This window comes from Glycine max, chromosome 14 (assembly GCF_000004515.6).
Source record: "Glycine max cultivar Williams 82 chromosome 14, Glycine_max_v4.0, whole genome shotgun sequence".
In the NCBI taxonomy this organism is placed as follows: Eukaryota; Viridiplantae; Streptophyta; class Magnoliopsida; order Fabales; family Fabaceae; genus Glycine; species Glycine max.
In genome coordinates this window covers 21,349,843-21,372,464 of record NC_038250.2, presented here as the reverse complement: position 1 = coordinate 21,372,464, position 22,622 = coordinate 21,349,843, and the positions used below count along the sequence as shown (strand labels likewise).

The window sequence follows — 22,622 nt, the reverse complement described above, 5'->3', positions numbered from 1 at the left end:
ATTAACTAAATTAACTTCCTTAAAAATAATTATGGATGAAAATAACGTAACAAATAATCAAACATCAAACATAATTACTAATAATATATAGATATATATATCAGGGTGTTACAACTCTCCCACCCTTTTAGAAATTTCGTCCTCGAAATTTACCTTACTCAAACAAGGATGGGTGAGCTTCTCGCATCTGACTTTCTAATTCCCATGTGGCATCTTCTCGTGATGCACCTCCCCATATCACCTTGACCAACGGAATCTCTTTCCCTCTTTGGTGTTTTATTCGCTTATCCTCGATCCTCAAAGACAATGTTTCATATGTCAAATTCTCCTTCACTTGTACATCATCCAATTCAATCACATGGGATGGATCACGGATATACTTACGGAGTTGAGACACATGAAAGACATTGTGAAGATTAGAAAGAGACGGGGGTAGTGCAATTTGGTATGCCACAAGGCCAACTTTCGTAAGAATTTGGAAAGGACCAATAAAGCGAGGTGTGAGTTTTCGGGATTTCAATGCTCGACCAACCCCAGTTCATGGAGTGACTCTCAAGAATACATGATCACCAACCTCGAATTCCAGATCTTTCCTCCTCTTATCATGATAACTTTTCTGCCTACTCTGAGCAGTTCTCATCCTTTCCTGAATTAACTTAACTTTCTCAGTGGTTTGTTGTACCACTTCTGGTCCTAAGGTGAGGCCTTCTCCGGGCTCTAACCAACATAGGGGTGTCCTACATCTTCTACCATACAAAGCTTCATAGGGAGTCATGCCAATGGTAGAGTGAAAACTGTTATTATAAGTGAACTCTATCAATGGAAGAAAACTCTCCCAGCTTCCATTCTGCTCTAAGACACATGCTCTTAAAAGGTCCTCCAATGACTGAATGGTCCGTTCAGTTTGGCCATCAGTCTGAGGATGGTAGGCTGAACTCAGTTTAAGCTTGGTTCCCAACGCTCTGTTCAAGCTCTCCCAAAATCTAGAGGTAAATATAGGATCTCTATCAGATACTATGCTAGATGGCACACCATGTAACCTGACAACCTTACTTATATATACAAGGTGGTCAACTTCTCCAAGGAAAATCTGATATTAATGGGAATGAAGTGAGCAGACTTAGTCAATTTGTCAACAATAACCCAGGATGGATGCTCAAATTACTCCTATGTCCTTCCTCTAAGATCATCTTCCTAAGTTCAGGCACATTGGGAACACAAATCCTATCTTGAAGTCTCAAAACTCCATCTGATCCAACCTTGAAACTACTGTCCCTTCCTGACTATATAACCTCTAACTGAGTCCATAGAAAATGATCAATCTTCTGGCCTTCTCTGATATCACCTAGTAACTCACTAGTGATCCTCAAAGTTCCTAATCTTACACTATTAGGGGTAACCTCACATGCAAGACTAAGGTCTCTAAACTGTTCCAAGAGATCCATCTCTCTAACCATCAAGGCAGACATATGTATAGATTTCCTACTTAAGGCATTAGCCACTACATTGGCTTTACCGGGATGGTAGCTAAGCTCAAAATCATAATACTTAAGAAACTCTAACCATCTCCTTTGTCTCATGTTTAGCTCTTTATGACTAAACAAGTATTTAAGGCTCTTATGATCACTAAACACCTCGAACTTAGAGCCAAACAGATAATGTCTCCAAATCTTAAGGGCAAAAACTACAGCAGCCAACTCTAGATCATGGGTGGGATAATTCCTCTCATGAGTCTTAAGTTGTCTAGAAGCATAGGCCACCACTTGGCCATTTTGCATCAACACTCCACCTAAACCCATCTTTGATGCATCACAATACACCTCAAAGGGTTCCCTCGGGTTAGGCAAAACTAGCATTGGAGCGGTCGTCAATCTTTCCTTAAGGGTCTGGAAACTATGCTCAGATTGTGTATCCCACACAAAAGCTTGACCCTTACGAGTCAGTTTAGTTAAAGGTAGAGCCAACTTGGAAAAACCTTCTATGAATCTCCGGTAGTATCCTGCTAAGCCCAGAAAACTCTTAATCTCCAAAACAGACTTAGGACTCTCCCACTTAAGAACAACTTCTATCTTTAGAGGGATCCACAGCTATACCCCTTTGAGATATCACATGCCCTAGGAAACTAACTTTCTCTAACCAGAACTCACACTTGGACAACTTAGCATAGAGTTGTCAGTCCTTAAGGGTATGCAACACAATCCTCAAATGTTCTTCATGCTCCTCTCTAGTTTTGGAGTATACCAAAATATCATCTATAAATACTACCACAAAACTATCAAGGTAAGGGTGAAAAACTCTATTCATGTAGTCCATAAACACTCCTGGATCATTAGTCACACCAAAGGGCATGACTAGATACTCATAGTGATCGTAACGGGTCCTAAAAGCAGTCTTTGGTATATCCTCAGACTTCATTCGGATCTAATGATAACCCGACCTAAGGTCTATCTTACTAAACACACAAGCTCCTACCAGCTGGTTCATAAGGTCATCTATTCTAGGCAAAGGGTACTTATTCTTAATCGTTACCTTATTCAATTGGCGGTAATCCACACACAACCTCATGGTTCCATCTTTCTTTTTCACTAGCAACACTAGGGCTCCCCACAGAGATACACTAGGCCTAACAAACTGCTTATCCAACAACTCCTCTAACTGTTTCTTAAGCTCAGCTAACTCTATAGGAGACGTCCTATAAGGAGCTATGGATATGGGTCCAGTACCAGGCACTAAGTCTATGGAAAACTCTATCTCTCTCTCAGGTGGCAGACTGGATATATCCTCAGGAAACACTTCCGTAAATTCTCTAACAACAGGGAGGTCACACGTAGAAACCTTTGTCTCTACTTCTAGGCTAGACAAGATCATGTATACTTGAGCATCTTCCTTTAAAGATGTCATAACTTGGTTGGCAGAGATAAACATCATATCCTTACTCACTCTAGAATCATCAAACACCACACTTTTATCAAAACAGTTCAACAAGACAGGGTTGGAAGATAACCAGTCCATACTAAGAATAACATCAATCTGACTCAAAGGCAAAAAAAATCAAATCAATTAAGAATGTTCTGCCAGAAATCTCCATAGAACAATTCAAACACACATAAGAAGTTAACATAGAACCACTAGCAGGGGTCTCTACCACTAGATCTTTATTTAAGGAAAACACAGAAAGCTTAAGTTTTCCTACACACAAACAAAGAACCACACAACAATCACAAGCATCACAAATTCCTACTCAATTACTCTTGAGAGTTGATAACTCAAGACATTAACACCCACTTTCCATCATTTGCATTTTCTGATCGCTTGCCATATCATTCCATTGCCCTTCACAAATTATACAGGTGGCCAGTCTGATAATTCGTGACCCGACATTGAAATTTATGGTATAGTAGACATCAGAAAAACAAATTCAATATGACTACAACAATCAAATCTCTATAGCTCATTAAAACACAACTAGTGAGTAAGTGCTAATAGCAAACAACGAACATCAAACATCAGCAAACAACCAACACCAAGCATCCAACAAAACAACCAAAGAATGCACAGAAAAACATAGTAGACTCACAACTCACTGGCCGAAAGGTTCGACTTGCTCTGATACCAGTAAATGTAACGACCCGCCTCGTCGCTACGGTATCCACACTCTAATATTAGATAATTTCATTTTTTTAATAAAAAGAACTCCCTTAATTTTTGCTTATGAAAATAGAAGTCATTTTGTCACAACATAAATTCATCCAACAACACGCAATTACTTAAGTGAATATGCATAATTACATAGAAACAATAATTCGGTACATGTCATACACATAACGAAAATTAAATATGTTCATATATATAATTAAAATTCCAGTTTTACATCTTTAACTCAACAAAATAAAACTTAAAAACCAATTACGGGGGAGTTGATTACAAAACACAACTCTCTCCCAAAATAACGCCAACATCATTATGTCGGCTCGGCGGCTCCTTACCAGAATCTTACTCCCTACACCCTGCCACTGCCATTCTGCTCCCACGAACAAGGTTCGTGATCATCACAGGTATCAACCATACGATACAAAATTGCAAGGGTGAGTTTATTATAAAAGAACCAATACCAATTCCAAATAACCAAAACCAGCAAGGAACACAGGCAACCATGATAAGCATACACAACAATCATTATTCAACACTCATATCCAACAAATATTCATCATTCACATCCAACAATTACTCATCATCCATCCATGGACCCAATCAAGACTGCACAAAATGATGCATGCACCTGACTCAACACTCAGATGCAATGTGGTACGTACCAACAACAACCAAACCTCAAGAAATAGCCTAAGCGAGTCCACACGACACTCTCACTTAGGGAACTGTGCTGAGTTTGTCGAGACCACCCGGTTGTGCACGTAACAGCCCCCCTCCCATAGGTGATCAGCCTGGGAGCCCAAAGGTGTTCCCTACCAAGTGACAACCCCCTAGTACAAAGTACACTTGGCCACAGTTACTCTATTTCCTGTGTCGTATGAGCTATGATCACGGCCAAAAGTAAGTGTCAAATACCATGTGTCGCAACCTACCCTTCGGCGGGAGGGCGACACGTGACTCGCGGGATGCGTGTTCCACGAAAGGAATACGCGCGGAGTCGCCACCAACGTTTATTTGAGGAAAATGTCGGGAAAACCGGAAAAGACGCGATCTACGAACTTTTAAGTGAAAGGTTCGGGAGTTGTATTTACGCGCGTGGAAGGTATTAGCACCCCACACGTCCGTCACAAGGGACGACAACCTTTAATCAAATGTCATGACTTTGATTTTTACGTTCCCTTTTATGTCCATATATTCTTTATACCCTTTTTACATTTTTTTCTCTTTTTGTGATCGACAAGGGTGTTTCCCTTTGCTCCTACGTATTCCTCAATTGCGATGAGGAAATCAGACCTACGTAGTTCTTTCTTATCAAGTGATTCTTTTTTACTTAAGAGGTTATCATTTTAAGGCGTTGGACCTTGAAAATGATCCATTTTACTTAGTAAGAAATTGAAATGACAAACTTCAAAAACCTATTTTTTATGGACGAGCTTGACTAGGCGAGTTGATTTTAGCCTTAGTTTCACTTTAGTTATTTAGTCAATTCAATTAAGAATGAGAAATCCCAAAGAGAAAACGTCCGATTGATTTTCCGCTTTATTTTACTAAAAGATGTGTTTTGACTATTATATTATTTTTTACCTCTTTTTGATTTCCAACGTGGTTATGACACGACCGAACGGTCGGAATTTATTTTAACCGAAGTTAACGGATAATACAATTCAAACGATCGGTGGAAATTTATTATATTTTTAGTTTAAGCGAGAAATGACTTAAATAAAATGGCTTAAGCACGTCAAGAGGGGGTATAAAAAGTAAATGAAACGAGAATAAAAATACACAAAACACAATGTGGACCACCATGGGTACATAAAATGAATCGAAAAGCTTGGTTCGAGGTACTTGCCCGTTGAAGATCGAAGAACGATGAAGAACGTCGAAGAACGCCCTAAGGGGCTGAACCCTTTTCCACTTCACTTCCTCCCCTATTTATAGCAAAATAGGGGAGATGCTTGCTATTTGCCTTCTGGAGGGCCCAAGTGGGCCTGGGTGCTATTTGCACCCCCATTTTTACTAAGTACACCCCCCTCTGCTCTTTTTTGGTGATTCTTTTTTCGTAAAGTTACGGAAACTTACGAATTTCGTAGCGATACTTGTTTTCTTTCCGTAATGTTACGGAACCCTGTGGATTACATAATCATCCCCTTTTTTACTTACGGAATGTTACGGAACCTCACTAATTGTGCAACGATGCTTCCATTTGATTTTCGGTGTGTCACGGAACCTTTACGGATTGTGCATCAATATTTTCTTTTGTTTTTCGGCATGTCCCGAAATTCCACAAATTGCCTAATGATGGGTGCCAAGCACCTTACAAGGACCAAAGAAAAGTCGCATGTCATCAAGCAAAGGTCCCCGGACGAAATTAGGGTATGATAGTTGCCCCTCTTTACTTGTCTTTTATTGGAGATAAAAGGAAAGTAAAGATAAGACACTAATTTCGTTCCTCTCGGTTGACGAGAGTCGCGGGTGACCATAAAAATTTCGCATGCAAATGACTTGTTGTTCCTGGGGAAACAAAAGGTGCAGAAGAGGGTGTCAGTCTCTGCCTGCTATCAAGCGTTCTGTCTTACAGATAGCAAAAGAATGTTTATACGGATAACCACTCGGGTATTTCCGCCCGTTAGCGTGACTCAAAAGTCAGTATGGCAGATCTTGTAAGTGCGGAAGATGATGTAAATCTCCGCGTGTCAACGGGCTTGTCGGCCGCGATTGACGAAGGGTGCAGAATGACCATGATTTGTCTCTGCGTGCCATCGGACACGACCGTGTCTGAATGGCAAAGAGGTGCGGATAACCGTAAGGTGTCTCCGCGTGTCATTGGGCCCGCCGCCTCTGGATGACAAAAGGGTGCAGAATGACCAAATTTTGTCTCTGCGAGCCATCGGACACGATTGTGTCTCAATGGCAAAGGGGTGCGGAATGACCAAATTTTTTCTCCGCATGTCATCGGGCCCGCCGCCTCTGGATGACAAAAGGGTGCAGAATGACCAAATTTTGTCTCTGCGAGCCATCGGACGCGACTGTGTCTGAATGGCAAAGGGGTGCGAAATGACCAAATTTTGTCTCCGCATGTCATCGGGCCCGCCGCCTCTGGATGACAAAAGGGTGCAGAATGACCAAATTTTGTCTCTGCGAGCCATCGGACACGACTGTGTCTGAATGGCAAAGGGGTGCAGAATGACCAAATTTTGTCTCCGCATGTCATCGGGCCCGCCGCCTCTGGATGACAAAAGGGTGCAGAATGACCAAATTTTGTCTCTACGAGCCATCGGACACGACTGTGTCTCAATGGCAAAGGGGTGCGGAATGACCAAATTTTGTCTCCGCATGTCATCGGGCCCGCCGCCTCTGATGACAAAAGGGTGCAGAATCACCAAATTTTGTCTCTGCGTGCCATCGAACACGACTGTGTCTAAATGGCAAAGGGGTGCGGAATGACCAAATTTTGTCTCCGCGGGTTACCGGCTCTTGGGTCATGGCAACAAAAGGTGGTGTGGTCGACAAAAGCGAGGCTCTTGCTCCTACGTATCCTCCAATGAGGAACTCAGACCTACGTAGTTCTGGATAACTTGTGAGACTTGAAAAAGTCTCGGTGTTTTCTCCACTAAAATGCAAACATGCTTTAGCAAAGAGACAAATATTCCAACCGATTAGAGCAGCATATGCTTTTTTGAGTGACAAACAATGCGTCTACCAGGGAAGGAGAGTCTGCTGATGAAATCCCCCATAGCCATAAATGAGATTTTGGATGTTAGCATTTCGTTTCTAAATGACCATTTAGAGGAAACACTGGGTTCGACAAAAATAGAAGAAATCCACTCAAAGTGTATCAAACTCGCACATGTAAGTGTTTTATCCTAATTCCAAACCATAGATATGTCATGACTTGATTTTGCAATTTATTTCCTATCAAATCAAAAATTACATGCGTGATCATGGATCAATAGGACTTCCCTTGGGAATGGGTTCTTTTGATGGGTTTTTCGGCTTTTGTGTGTTTTTGGCTTTTGATTTTTTGTTGGCTTTTTCCTTTTCTGTTTTTGTTTAGTGCGGGGCGAAAAAGTCGCTAGCGCACAGGATTTTGGTTGGTAATCAAAGGGAGAAGACCACTTTTAGGTCATGGTTTCCTTTTCTTTCTTTTGTTCATTTGGTGACAATTCTGTATTGTTCAGATATTGTCTGGTCCAAAGACCTCTCTGCACATTTCTTCTGGTTTCTTTGACCAGGAGCTTTCTTCTTTTTTACTTTCTCCCATTCTTTGGTTGGGAATTTTCTTTCTTTTCTTTTTTCTTTCTCCCACTCTTTGATTGGGAATTTCCTTGCTTCCTTTTTTCCTTTGATTGGAATTTTCCTTCTCTTTTCCTTTTTTGCTTCCGAGGGTAAGGATTAACATTCTCACCCTGGGTCAAGGTTTATGGTGAGTCAGGATTTTGGCTCAAGACTTGTAGAATGGCTAGGCATGATACATCTCAGGTGTCATACCCTAATTTCGTCCGGGGACCTTTGCTTGATGACATGCGACCTTTCTTTGGTCCTTGTGAGGTGCTTGGCACCCATCATTAGGCAATTTGTGAAATTCCAGGACATGCCGGAAAACCAAAAAAATATTGATGCACAATCCGTAAGTTTCCGTGACACACCGGAAATCAAATGGAAGCATCGTTGCATAATTAAGTGAGATTCCGTAACATTCCGTAAGTCAAAAAGGGGATGATTATTTAATCCGCAAGGTTCTGTAACATTACGGAAAGAAAACAAGTATCGTTACGAAATTCGTAAGTTTCTGTAACTTTACGAAAAAAGAATCACCAAAAAAAAACAGAGGGAGGTGTACTTAGTAAAAATGGGGGGGTGCAAATAGCACCCAGGCCCACTTGGGCCCTCCAGAATATTCCTCCAGAAGGCTGTTGCTTCTGGAGGAAGCAACCTGCCTCGCCTGGGCGAGCTGGGCGGCAGCCACCTCCCCTATTTTGCTATAAATAGGGGAGGAAGTGAAGAAGAAAAGGGTTCAGCCCCTTAGGCACTTCTCTCTCTTTCGAATTTGCTTGAAAAAATTGTTTCCGTGAAGAAAATCTAAGCCGAGGCGCTTCCGAAACGTTTCCGTAACGTTTTCCGTGAAGAATTTCGCAAAAGGTTTCAACCGTTCTTCGACGTTCTTCATTCGTTCTTCGATCTTCAACGGGTAAGTACCTCGAACCAAGCTTTTCGATTCATTCTATGTACCCGTAGTGGTCCACATTGTGTTTCGTGCATTTTTATTCTCGTTTTGTTTACTTTTTATACCCCTTCTTGACGTGCTTAAGCCATTTTACTTAAGTCATTTCTCGCTTAACTTAAAAATAAAATAAATTTCCACCGATCGTTTGAATTGTATTATCCGTTAACTTCGGTTAAAATGAATTCCGACCGTTCGGTCGTGCCGTAACCACGTTGGAAATAAAAAAAGAGGTAAAAAATAATATAATAATAAAAAAAACATCTTTTAGTAAAATAAAGCGGAAAATCAATCGGACGTTTTTCTCTTTGGGATTTCTCATTCTTAATCGAATTGACTAATAACTAAGGTGAAACTAAGGCTAAAATCAACTCGCCTAGTCAAGCTCGTCCACAAAAATAGGTTTTGAATTTTTATCATTTAAATTTCTTACTAAGTAAATGGATCATTTTCAAGGTCCAGTGCCTTAAAATGATCACCTCTTAAAGCAAAAAAGAATCACTTGATAAGAAAGAACTACGTAGGTCTGATTTCCTCATCGCAATTGAGGATACGTAGGAGCAAAAGCCCCGCTTTTGTCGACCACCCCAAGAGGTCGTTAATGGTCCAACGCCTTAACGTTTCTCTCCTTTCAAAAACAAGAGATCGTTAATGGTCCAACGCCTTAACGTTTCTCTCCTTTAAAAAATCAAAAGACTGTTTAATGGTCCAACACCTTAAATGACCTTTTGTTCAATAAAAACATATTTTGCAAAAAAAGACAAAAACAACTTAACCAAACACTTTGTTCCGAAAGAACTACGTAGGTCTGATTTCCTCATCGCAAATTGAGGAATACGTAGGAGCAAAGGGAAACACCCTTGTCGACCACAAAAAGAGAAAAATATAAAAAGGGTATAAAGGATATAGAGACCTAAAAAGGGAACATAAAAAATCAAAGTCATGTTTGCACATTCGATTAAAGGCTGCCGTCCCTTGGGACGGACGTGTGGGGTGCTAATACCTTCCCCGTGCGTAAATACAACTCCCGAACCTTTCACTTAAAAGTTCGTAGATCGCGTCTTTTCCGGTTTTTTCGACGTTTTCCTCAAATAAACGTTGGTGGCGACTCCGCGCGTATTCCTTTCGTGGAACACGCATCCCGCGAGTCTCGCGTCGCCATCCCACCGAAGGGTAGGTTGCGACAGTTGGCGACTCCACTGGGGACTGTTTTTAGAGAGTTAGGCCATTTAATCTTGTGCAATGCTTTACCATGACTTACTCCTTTGTTGGTTTCCCTTCATTATGTTCTTGTGTATATAAACTCTTTGTTTCTTTTAGTGCGTTTTAAAATGTATGCATGGGGTAAATATTTATTCATTTGATGCACACAAACACCAACACTATTTGCACACACTGTTAGTTGAAAAAGGGCCCTATACCTGGGTTCGTGGGAACATAAGGAGTGGAGGTGAATCCGTGATCATGCTAGGTCTCCGACTTGCTTGATTACAGTGAACCCTCATCTAGAGTTTTTCTCTTTGAAAACATATTGTTGCTAGTAGTCCCTATTGCTGCAGTATGTTCTTCGAAGGGGATGATACCTCTAGAAACCATCAAGAGAGATATGACTACCTTGGGGGTTATCACTAAAAGCCTAGTTAGCTCTTTCCCTTATAGGTCCCTTAAATAGGGGCACGGAGCAAACACGCTGCGTGCCATTTTTCACACTGCCATGCATAAGTATCATATACCCCTTTGCTTATATTTGTTTGTGAATATTGTCGTACTATGTACATCCCCGTGTTGTGCCTTTCGCATATGCATCATGCATGGGTTTTGTCTTTGATCCCCTCACTTTAGCAAACCGACGGAGGGTCCATGTTGCCTTCTTAAAAACATATGTTGGGTGCCACGCTGCCCAAACGTTGTATCCAAGAAGGAGACAATTTCCCGGGCTCCCGTATTCATAAATTGCATCCGTGTCATATGCATTCCTTCGTGCATTCATCCATTCCACCCATGATAGATGTCGGAGTTTTGATTCGCACTAGATCTTGTTTCACTTTAGTAAAACATGGGATCAAGTCAAAAGCCTTCGCTTAAAAAGAGGTTTTATCAAGTCAAAATCAAGAGCTTAGAGGTCACTAGTTTACGAGAGTTGGGGCAATTAATGGGTCAACTTCAACAGCAAGCCTTCCGCAAAGCCTATGGTAAGATTTGGGACCTAGCTAGGGTAGAAGTCTCCATGGAACCGATTGCATCCCTTTCCCAGTATTATGACCAGCCCCTAAGGTGCTTCACATTCGAGGACTTCCAGCTAGTGCCGACTGTGAAAGAGTTTGAAGAAATCCTGGGATGCCCACTGGGAGGAAGGAAGCCATATCTTTTCTCTTGGTTCTATCCCTCCACGACAAGAGTTGCCAAGGTAGTGAAAATCTCAACACAAGAGTTGGACCGTGTAAAGCAAAACAGAAATGGGGTAGTCGGAGTACCAAGGAAGTGTTTGGAGGAAAGGGCAAAGGCCTTGGCAAATCAAGGCGAATGGGCTTTCTTTTATTGACATCTTGGCGCTTTTGATCTTTGGAGTTGTCCTCTTTCCGAATATGGAAGGGTTAGTGGACCTAGCAGCGATTGACGCTTTCCTCGCCTTTCATCATGGCAAGGAAAGCCCGGTCGTCGCCATTTTGGCCATGTATGACACGTTCGACCGGGGATGTGAAAAGAGCAGTGCAAGAATTGTTTGTTGTGCACTGGCTCTCTATGTGTGGCTGGTTTCACACCTTTTTTCTCCAAGAAGGTAGGCCCGTCTATCCGCTACAAGGTCACCGCTCGTGCGTCGAAAAAGGAAAGGCGAATTGGGACCAACTCTTGGCTAGCATGGAGGGGCGTCTGATAATTGGTTCCCTCGCTAGAAGGAAGGAAGAATCAGGATTCTATCTTCATGCGAAGGATGTCCAAATGTTCCCTTGATGGGAACAAGGGGTTGTATTAATTATAATCCCGTCCTCGCCATAAGACAGCTTGGCTACCCCATGAGAGGAGTGCCATCAGACGAAAGCATCACGCCTTTCATCACACGGGGTTTCAGTGACCACAATGCGAGGGTACTCCAAGGAGTTCGCAAGGCATGGGATGCGGCGTGAAGAAAGGACAGATAGCTTAGGGGAAGCAGTAATGGGATCATCGGCGGCTATCATAAGTGGTTGAGAGTCCGAACACAAGGATTGGATTGGCTCCCAAATCTAAAGACTGTGAGAGACGATGAGGTTAAAGCTTCGGAAGAAAGTGATGAGGTACAAGCCCTAAAGGCAGAGCTTGAAAGAGCTCGGGTAGTCGAAGAGAAGTTCAAGTCCATAGCCATCAAAGTCTGAAAAGAGTATGATGAACTAAGGGACGTCAATATGGCCACAGCTGAAGCCTTGGAACGAGAAACCAAGAAGGCCCGAAAGGAAGAACACGACCAAAGCAAAGTTTTGAGGGGCTTTATAGGGCAGCAATAGTGAGCTCAAGCTCGGAAGAGGTGAAAGGAATCATCACGGGTCAAAGGCATGATCTTGAAAGACGAGCTAAAGGCTTGCCTTAGGTCGAAAAGAAATTTGTCCCAACAGTTAAGCGAGACTGAAGGGAATATGTGGGCCATCATCGATGAGTGCAAAGAGAAGCTAAATCTAGCGGCGACTCACGAGAAAAGGCTAGAGGATGAGTACGCCAAGATATCAGCAGAAATGGAAGCAAGGGAAAGGGTAATTGATTCATTGCACCAAGAAGCAATAATATGGATGGACCGATTTGCTCTTACTTTGAACAGGAGTCAAGAACTTCCCCGATTGTTAGCCAAGGCCAAGGCAATGGCGGACACCTACTCCGCCCCCGAGGAGATCCACAGACTTCTCAGCTATTGTCAGCATATGATAGACTTAATGGACTATATGATTAGAAACCGCTAGGAAGTTTGTATTGTCGCTCAGATCTTGACTAGTTATAACTTTTTGAATAAAATGAGTTTATCCCACGTTTTTACTCCAAAAATCAGCGCGAATCAAGTCACTCCCGCATTTTATCTCTAGCATGCATTGTATGTTGGTCTCGTCCTTTGTCACGGGAAGCCGGAAGGTCCATATCACCTTCTTAATTGTACACATGGGGCACTGCGCCCCCAAATGCACAAGTAAGAAGAGATAATTTTCCGGGCTCTCGTGTCCGTAAAATGCGTTCATATCATGCATCGCATAAGCATCTCTTCATAACATCATAATGAACATATCGTTCCTGCATTTGTCCGTTATCATATTCCAGGCTCACATTTTGCATGAGTCATGGCATCATCATGCATATGCGTTCAACCAACTTTTTGATCTGCAAAATTGCATACCATTTGTTTTCATGTTTGCTCATCCTTGCGTTTTCCTCTACAAAACAAAAACAAAAAAGGGGAAGCGTGAAACTTCACACTACATTCTTAGTTGCATGTGTTAGGCACCATGAGCCAACCATGTTGGGATCATAAACCCATTTCTAACAAAAAAAAAAAACACACAACAACAAAACAAAATAATTGAACATGGTACCTAATGCATGGTTAACTAGGAAATGGTGTTTCTTCGGGCATCTCAATTTCATAATTACATTTTCCGTGTATAAGCTTAAAGTATGCCCGAGTCATTCATCCCTATGAGATGTTGTTGAAGTATTGGCGATCAGAATTGCCATTCCTTGGATTATAGGGTTGAACCAAGCTCATGCTTTTACAAAAAGGTTCATAAAGTCAAGTTGAAATATGGAAGTAACCGTCTTGCAAAATTGGGGCAAAAGATGAATCGAGTTACATCACTGCTTCATTTTCTGCCAAAACACATTTAGGACTGTTGATGTCCTTGTTACTTCCAGTTTCACCTTGACCAAGATGTCATGAACCATGTGGAAAAATCTAAATTGATTCAACCCCATGTCCTGCGTAAAAATTCGCAATACTTCAACTGTACATCATTCGCATACATCCATGTTTTTCATTGGTTGCATTGCTCATTGCATTCTTTCCTTGAAAAATAAAATAAAATAAAATAAAATGAACTTAATCATTGTTATCAAAAAAAGGACACGCTTTACGGCGCCCTTACCGAACTCGTGCTAGAGCTAGAGTAATGGGTGAAGCAGAGGAGGTGCAAGAGAAGATGAAGGCCGAAATGGAGGCCATGAAAGAGCAAATGGCCACAATGATGGAGGCCATGAAGAGCATGAAGAAGATAATGGAAGCCAATGCGGTTATGGTTGCCGCTACTAGCGTTGTCGCTAAGGTGAACCCGATGCTCCAATCTGGCCTCAAGCAAATGAATCATCCAACCTCATATATGGTAGGCAAAGATTTGGGAAGTACGGGCGGCCCCCATAATGTGCAAATTCAAAACGAGCACGCCTTCCCGCCATATGGCTCGCCTCTCAACTATACGCCACCTAATGTGGCGTACATTCCCAATGAGGATGTCAATAACTCCACTCCCATACTCATTAAGAGCCAACAACCTCAATCTGATCATGCACATGTCTCTCGACCCATGGAGGAGACACATGAAATTCCCCACCACAATCTAGCTGACTTCGAGCTTTGGCTCGGATATGCCACTGAAGGGCAAGCAGTTGGTGGTATACCCTTTGAAAACACTTTGGAGGGCCCTCAGTTTCGCCCACAACCACAACCGTTGCATTTTGCGGTGGGAAGAGCCCTTCCTGCTATGGCCGAAAAGGGAAAGGCGGATCATCTAGAGGAAAGGCTCAGGGCCATTGAAGGAGGTGAAGATTATTCCTTTGCTAACCTAGAAGAGTTGTTCCTAGTACCCAATATCATCACCCCTCCCAAGTTCAAGGTGCTGGACTTTGACAAGTACAAGGGGACTACTTGTCCCAAGAACCATCTAAAGATGTATTGTCAAAAGATGGGGAAATACGCAAAAGATGAGGAATTGCTGATACATTCCTTCCAAGAAAGTCTTACTGGGGTAGCTGTTACCTGGTACACTAACTTGGAATCTTCCCGAGTCCATTCTTGGAAGGACCTAATGGTTGCCTTTGTTAGGCAGTATCAGTACAATTTTGATATGGTTCCGGATAGGATGCAACTACAGAACATGTGCAAAAAGGGGGCACGAATCTTTCAAAGAATACGCCCAAAGATGGAGAGACTTGGCAACTCAAGTAGCACCCCCAATAACAGAGAAAGAGATTATCACAATGATAGTAGACACGTGACCGGTGTTATACTATGAAAAATGGTGGGTTACACACCTACAAGTTTTACAGATTTGGACTTCGCAAGCAAAAAGATCGAAGTGAATCTGAAAAGAGGCAAAATTAATCATCCTGCTTGGACGAATGAGAAAACTGGGGCAAATAAAGAAGGTGAGGATAAGGGAGAAACCCATGTTGTGACTGCCATTCCTATACGGCCAAGTTTCCCACTAACCCAAAAATGTCATTACTCAGCCAATAACAAACCTCCTCCTTACCTAACACCCAGTTATCCACAAAGGCCATCCCTAAATCAACCACAAAGTCTGTCTACCGCACTTCCGATGACGAAGACCACCTTTAGCACAAACCAAAAAACACCAACAAAAAGGAATTTTGCAGCAAAAAGCCTGTAGGATTCACCCCAAATTCCGGTGTCATATGCTAACTTGCTCCCATATCTACTTGATAATGCAATGGTAGCCATAACCCCTGCTAGGTTCCCTCAAACCTCCATTTTTCTGAGGATACGACTCGAACGCAACATGTGCATATCGTGGAGGAGCCCTGGGGCGTTCCATTGAGCATTGTAGGGCTCTGAAGCGTAAGGTGCAAGGTCTAATTGATGCGGGCTGGCTGAAATTTGAGGAGAATTGCGTGTAAATCCTGACATTGACAAGAGATGCCACACATGGGGCAATTTTGAAGGATGTTGTTAGGTGTCTCTAAATGACTCATCAGGATTTCCAAGTTTATGCCATTATGAACACATGTTTGCTTATTCAACTTTCACTGGAATGTGGGTGCAAGCCATTGGTCTGTTTGCTCAAGCGACCTGCGCTCCTGAGTGTTGACTTCCAAGACTGTTCAATCAGAGATTACTCGTCTCGCACGTTGGTGGGGGTGCCGTAAAGCAACGAGTAAAGTTCAAAACAAATAAGTTTAAAAATAAACAAATAAGTTTCAAAATAAAAATAATAATAATAATAAGTTTCAAAATAAAAAAATAATAAGAAAGGCATTTGATTGACTGTGTTTTCAAGTAAAAATATAGACGTTCATGTAACCTCATTTTGTCTTTTTAGAGAGAAGTGAGTTATCAAGAATAGGATGTTGGACAAATGGCCTCAGAAAAAGGGGGGGTTGAATTAAGATACAAAGACTATTCCCCAATTAAACTTTCACTCTCTCTTTTTGGATTAACAATGCACACAGGGACAACCCTTCCCTTGTGTTCAAGAATCCCCTATAACAAGAGACCCACGGTCTCTTAATCCCTTTTCAGAAATAAGAAGTAGAGAAGAAGAGGTCTCTCTTAAAAAGGGTAGATTGTAAAATGAAGATCAATCAAAATTCCTTATTGAATATGCAAGTGGTTGACCAAGGAATCTTTTTGAGAGGATAAGACATTTCAGTTCAGAAATACTCTTGATCTTTCGAGAGGATAAAACTGTTTGGGCAATGAAGACTCTCTTTAAAACATTTGAATGGCCGTTCATAAAACATTTGAATAGATGTGACTCTTGGAAATTATTTTCTGAAAATACCCTCTGGTAATCAATTACAAGACTTATGTAATCGATTACAGGTTTTAAAAATTTGAATTAAAACATTTTCAACTGCTGGTAATCGAGTACCAGAGAGCAAATCTCAATTTGAAATGATAGAATTCTATGGTCAAACCTTTTGTTTGTTTTCAATTTGGAAACTTCTTCCTAAAGATTCTAAGAGATCAAACTTGATCATATATCTTGACTTTCTTGGATTCTTGTCTTGAATAAAACTTAGAAGCACTTGATCCTTTAGCATCATCAAGACATCAAAACATCTTGCTTCTACATAGGAGTCATTTGACTTAATCCATCAACTGAAAGATCCTTCAATTATTTCTCGTCCTTGGAAAATTCTTTTTGCAAGAATCAACTGCTTCTTTCATTCTTCCTCACTACGAGGTCGTGAAAACAAGACAACAATTGGTACCTCTAAGCCCTACACTGGGGCAACGAAAGGCACCATGCAAAAACCTCAAGCGAACCTAGGGGCAGATTAGAAGTTTTCACCCAATAGGTTCCCAGCTACAAGGTCATGGCGAAAGATAACAATTGGTACCTCAAAGCCTTACACTGGGGCAACGAGGGGCATCGTGCATGAGCCTCAAGTGAACACAGGGGCCGATCAAAAGTTCTCACCCATCGATGTTTATAACAAAAAAGGGGGACAAACCCTAGGATTTCAATAGATTGATTAAACGTCAAACAGCTCCATTGCCGTCACTCCAAAATGGTCAAGTGACTAAATCAAACAGAACATACACTTTGAGGGAGTTCCCGGAGAGATTTGCAAAAGATAGGATAAGGTCGCATGAATTATCACCTCTTTCAAAAGGACAGTCCATCTATGTTTTCCAAAAAAAAAATCAAATCAAAATCAAAATCACAAAATAGGGAAAGAATGTCATGAACAATGTCCAACTTTCCATTACATTGCATTGTTTCATATGAAGTCCGCATTTACCAAATTTCACGACAAAGGTTGCATGCATCTGCATCCCTAAAAATCATGTAAACTGCATAGATTTCCTACATCTAATGTCCAAATCTTGTGGATTTGGGATGACCGGCCCTCTCGATGAGTCGATCTCTTGCTTTCTCATAAGGGTGGACCCTTGGGTACTTGTACCTATCACTTTTAGAGGACTACACGTCCTCGCCAACAGAGGGTTGCACGCCCTCACCTTCAGAGGACTACATGTCCTCGCCTTCAGAGGGCTACACGCCTTCACCTTGGGTACTAGTTACCCTCACCGTTGAGAGGACTACACGTCCTCGCCTTGAGAGGACTACACGTCCTAACCATCAGAGGGCTGCACGCCCTCACCTCCAGAGGACTACATGTCCTCGCCTTGAGAGGGCTACACGCCCTCACCTTGGGTACTAGTTACCCTCACCGTTGAGAGGACTACACGTCCTCGCCTTGAGAGGACTACACGTCCTCACCATCAGAGGGCTGCACGCCCTCACCTCGAGAGGACTACATGTCCTCGCCTTGAGAGGGCTACACGCCCTCACCTTGGGTACTAGTTATCCTCACCGTCAGAGGACTAGACGTCCTCGCCTTGGGAGGACTACACGTCCTCACCATCAGAGGGCTGCACGCCCTCACCTCCAGAGGACTACATGTCCTCGCCTTGAGAGGGCTACACGCCCTCACCTTGGGTACTAGTTACTCTCACCGTCAGAGGACTAGACGTCCTCGCCTTGAGAGGACTACACGTCCTCACCATCAGAGGGCTGCACGCCCTCACCTCGAGAGGACTACATGTCCTCGCCTTGAGAGGGCTACACGCCCTCACCTTGGGTACTAGTTACCCTCACCGTCAGAGGACTACACGTCCTCGCCTTGAGAGGACTACACATCCTCACCATCAGAGGGCTGCACGCCCTCACCTCCAGAGGACTACATGTCCTCGCCTTGAAAGGGCTACACGCCCTCACCTTGGGTACTAGTTACCCTCACCGTTGAGAGGACTACACGTCCTCGCCTTGAGAGGACTACACGTCCTCACCATCAGAGGGCTGCACGCCCTCACCTCCAGAGGACTACATGTCCTCGCCTTGAGAGGGCTACACGCCCTCACCTTGGGTACTAGTTACCCTCACCGTCAGAGGACTAGATGTCCTCGCCTTGAGAGGACTACACGTCCTCACCATCAGAGGGCTGCACTCCTTCACCTCCAGAGGACTACATGTCCTCGCTTTGAGAGGGCTACACGTCCTCACCTTGGGTACTAGTTACCCTCACCGTCAGAGGGCTGCACGCCCTCACCTTCTGAGGGCTACACGCCCTCACCTTTCGAGGACTACACGTCCTTGCCAACAGAGGGCTGCACGCCCTCACCTTCAGAGGACTACACGTCCTCGCCTTCAAAGGGTCATGTACCTTCACCTTTGTAGGGCTACACGCCCTCACCTTCAAAGGACTACACGTCCTCGCCTTTAGAGGACTACACGTCCTCACCATCAGAGGACTACATGTCCCCCATTTTCAAAGGGGGACATGCCCTCACCTTTAGAGGATTGCATGTCCTCGCCATTATAGGACTACACTGCCTCGCCTTCAAAAGGCGACACGTCCTGAACTTCAGAAGGCTACACGCCCTCGCCTTTAGAGGGCTACGCGTCCTCACTTTCAGTGGGCTCCATATCCACACCTTAAGATAATTTAAGGTCCTCTGTCCTTAAATGCTTAACCGAGACTTGCACTCCCGGTTAAGGGACCAGTAGTTTCCTTTTAACGGTTCCTGGGCCACCCCCTGATATTGGAGGAGGGCCAACTGTGCGAGCACAACCAGAGAGGGAGGCTATCACACAGCTACTATGGATACCGGGGCAAGATTTCACCCGTGCCGCTGTAAAGAGACGAGTGCGGATCATGCGCACCAACATGACCACTCTTACACAGATATAAATGACGTTACTTAGCAACATTCTGCCCAGTGATCGTAATGCCAATCTCCCCCTGCAAAAGTATCAGTTGGTCTGTGTCGTCCCGACATGGGTAAGTATGCATATGGTTCAACTGATTTCTGATACCATATATTGTTTGCAGGGATCGCACCCACAAAGACACCCAGTGGCCAGAAGAAGTCCAACAGGGCCCTGGGGTTTCCAGCTCTGGTTACGGGCCTCTGTCGGCCCTACAGGGCGCCCGTTCCCCCCAGCAAGTTCATGTCATCGTGGCATAGGTAAGTATGCACCTCCCCCAACTGATTTCTGATGTCATCTATTGTTTGCAGGGATTGTGCCCACAAGACACCTAGTGGACCCGAAGAAGGCCAACAGGGTCTTGGAGTTGCCAGCTCTAAATATGGGTCTCTGTCAGTTCTAGGGAGTGTCTGTCGCCCCCAGCAAAGTCATCAGACCCCCCTACCAATCGAGCTTTCATCAAGAAGTACTGCGCCCCAAGGCAGGCGCAGGGCGAAACACCACAGCAGCATTGGGATGGCCGGTAGCAGGCAATAGACACACCGCCACCACCTCTAGAGTTCACCTCAGCTCATCCATAAAAGGTTAGAGCGTTGCCTACGACACATGGCCGACCAATAGGCGACCAAGTCCAAAGCCAAAGGTAAGCAAAGTACTAGGTCATGACCGACAAATCATTAGGCGTCCAGCTCAAGACGTTAAAGAAGCGCTACTAGGAGGCAACCTAGTAACTTTTAAATTTCTGCTTGCTATTTGATCACCTTTTGTTTCTCAAGTCTTATTGGGACACACCTAGTTGCTCATGATCCTAAGAATTTAAATAAAACGAGCACAAGCTCGGAAGGTAGTCATACCTCACAAATATATGTATGCGTGTTTAGGTAGTGAAAAATACCTTAGATGTGCATGTATGTAATTTAGGTAGCAAACAACTACCTCACAAAATATATATATGTATGTTTAGGTAGCAAGATACCTTAGATATGCATGTATGTAGCAAAAAGATACCTCACAAAATATATATATGTATGTTTAGGTAGCAAGATACCTTAGATGTGCATGTATGTAATTTAGGTAGCAAACAACTACCTCACAAAATATATATATGTATGTTTAGGTAGCAAGATACCTTGGATATGCATGTATATAGCAAAAATACCTCACAAAAATATACACATGTTTAGGTAGCAAAATACCTCATGAAAAAAAAAAGGAAAAAAAACAAAAACAAACAAGAAAAAGAAATAAACAAATGATAATGATAAAAAAAAGGGAAGAAAAAAAAGGAAAAAATAAGTTGTCTAGCTGAAAAACCAACATGCTTGTGAAAAGAGATGACTTCCAACTTTTCTTTAAAGAAAAATTCACTGATCATAACTAGTTTTTGGAAAAATGTGTACACCTGAAGGGTGAATGCTATGAAATTTCCCCGGACGCCCGAAATGGACTCGGATGAACGCACAAATGGATAAAAGAACATATTTTGGAAACATTGGGTTGATTTAAAATAGAGGAAATGAATCCTGAGCCCTAGCATCACATGACCATAAAAATTTGACACTTGAGCGTCCACATAGGTGCATGCATGACCAGTTTTGCATAAAATTTCCAAATCATCATTTTTGAATTTGTGTCATGGAAATAATGTGGGGCATCCCTTTTATCCTTGAGCCAAACCAAACCCCGACATGTATCATGTCTAGCCATTCTACAAACCTTGAGCCAAAATCCTGACTCACCATAAACCTTGACCTAGGGTGAGAATGTCAATCCTTACCCTCGGAAGCAAAAAAGAAAAGAAGGAAAAATTCCAATCAAAGAGAAAGCAAAAAAAGGAATGAAAGGAAATTCCTAATCAAAGAGTGGGAGAAAGCAAAAAGAAAAGAAAGAAAATTCCCAATCAAAGAATGGGATAAAGTAAAAAAAAAAAAAAAAGAAGAAGAAGAAGAAGAAGGAAAGAAAGCTCCTGATCAAGGATCGAAAGAAAAAAAAAAGAAGAAATGTGCAGAAAGGTCTTTGGACCGGACAATATCTGAGCAATACAGGATTGTCACCAAATGAACAAAAAAGAAGGAAAGGAAACCACGACCTAAAATGGTCTTCTCCCTTTAATTGACAACCAAAATCTTGTGCGCTAGCGACTTTTCACCCCGCACTAAACAAAAACAAAAAAAGGGGAAAAAGCCAACAAAAAATCAAAAGCCAAAAACACACAAAAGCCGGAAAACCCACTAAAAGAACCCATTCCCAAGGGAAGTCCTATTGATCCATGATCACGCATGTAATTTTTGATTTGATAGGAAATAATTTGCAAAGTCAAGTCATGACATATCTATGGTTCGGAATTAGAATGAAACACTTACCTGTGCGAGATTGATACACTTTGAGTGATTTTCTTCTATTTTTGTCGAACCCAGTGTTTCCTCTAAATGGTCATTTAGAAACGAAATGCTAACATCCAAAATCTCATTTATGGTTATGGGGGGATTTCATCAGCAGACTCTCCTTCCCTGGTAGACGCATTGTTTGTCACTCAAAAAAGCATATGCTGCTCTAATCAGTTGGAATATTTGTCTCTTTGCTAAAGCATGTTTGCATTTTTAGTGGAGAAAACACCGAGACTTTTTCAAGTCCCACAAGTTATCCAGAACTACGTAGGTCTGAGTTCCTCATTGGAGGATACGTAGGAGCAAAAGCCTTGCTTTTGTCGACCACACTGCTTTCTGTTACCATGACCCAAGAGCTGGTAGCCCGCGGAGACACCTTACGGTTATCCGCACCTCAAGTGTGATTGATAAGCGGAGGCCAATATGGTCATCTGCGCCCTTTCCGGAGATGTAGGCATCTTCTGGTGGAGACTTTTTCAAGTCTCACAAGTTATCTAGAACTACGTAGGTCTGAGTTCCTCATTGGAGGATACGTAGGAGCAAGAGCCTTGCTTTTGTCGGCCGCCCCATAATCTTTGTCATACTGACCCTGAGGTCATGTGACATGCACCCTTGTGTCATCCAGAGGCGCGGGCCCGATGACACGCGGAAGATACCTTACAGTTATCCGCACCC

The 22,622-nt window shown here is 42.8% G+C and overlaps 1 pseudogene; it reads right to left on the bottom strand.

The window, feature by feature from the left end:
- Positions 1-2,172: 2,172 nt before the first annotated feature.
- The window catches only part of LOC106795845 (uncharacterized), a 46,967-nt pseudogene continuing 26,517 nt past the window's right edge, over positions 2,173-22,622 (bottom strand).